Source organism: Sinocyclocheilus grahami, unplaced genomic scaffold (genome assembly GCF_001515645.1).
Source record: "Sinocyclocheilus grahami isolate Dianchi unplaced genomic scaffold, SAMN03320097.WGS_v1.1 scaffold7688.1, whole genome shotgun sequence".
Taxonomy (NCBI): Eukaryota; Metazoa; Chordata; class Actinopteri; order Cypriniformes; family Cyprinidae; genus Sinocyclocheilus; species Sinocyclocheilus grahami.
The window spans coordinates 26,918-27,753 of NW_015511632.1; the positions used below are offsets into that span (position 1 = coordinate 26,918).

The window sequence follows — 836 nt, forward strand, 5'->3', positions numbered from 1 at the left end:
GGAGAGGTAGAAGACTGAGAGAGCTCACACAGCTCAGATACACACTGACTGTGTCTTTGCAGGACACTCGCCAACCTTGGGCACAGACATATATTCATAATGATGTAACATGACTATTACTGTGATAGGTTAATTATTTCTGATATTATTTTAAGTTAAGCTCTAGTACTTGAGTAACACTTTGGCTCTTTGGTAACAGCTCAATTCACTCCAGGTTTTGAAGGCTCCAGCTGCAGATGAGGCAGCAGACGCAACATCCTCATCTTTAGCACAAACAGTGCTGCAGACCACCGCTGCTGTACAAAGACAGGAGGGCACGAGAAGATATCTCATCATTACATGACAGATTATATAACAGATACGCACTTAAGGAAAATATCAAATATTGCATACCTTTGGAATCAGTCACATCATGGGTCTGTCTATCTGCAGGGCTGAAAAATTTCCCATCAATGAAGAAGCCAAGAACGCGAGAGTGTTTCACCAGCCATGACTGAGAGAAAGACACAGAAAATGGTCTCTTCCAGAGTTTGTGTTTCAGTGGAATGAATATCTCACACAAATTGGACAGCAAGGGTGACATTACACTTTAAAATCAAGAACTAAACATTCTAATTTCTCTGATAATTCAAACAACAAGCATGTTTGATTTACAAACTGTAGTTTGGTTGTTCCACCTCTCTGAGAGAACCAATAGAGTGGCTTTGTGAAAACAGGGTGAAGGTTGCAGTAGATCATTCATAGAACATATGGCTCTCACAAAATACATGAACAGCTAACTATATTGAACTCTGCTAACAGCACTTAAAAGTGTAGTTAACAAGAAAATTAAATGT

The 836-nt window shown here is 39.5% G+C and overlaps 1 long non-coding RNA gene across 1 annotated transcript; it reads right to left on the bottom strand.

Moving 5' to 3' along the window:
- LOC107577907 (uncharacterized) lies at nt 1-638 on the bottom strand. The gene is made up of 3 exons (XR_001608267.1): nt 394-638; nt 170-296; nt 1-75 (listed from the first exon to the last, which is right to left on the bottom strand). It is a non-coding gene; the product is annotated as an uncharacterized lncRNA (long non-coding RNA).
- Nucleotides 639-836: the final 198 nt, after the last annotated feature.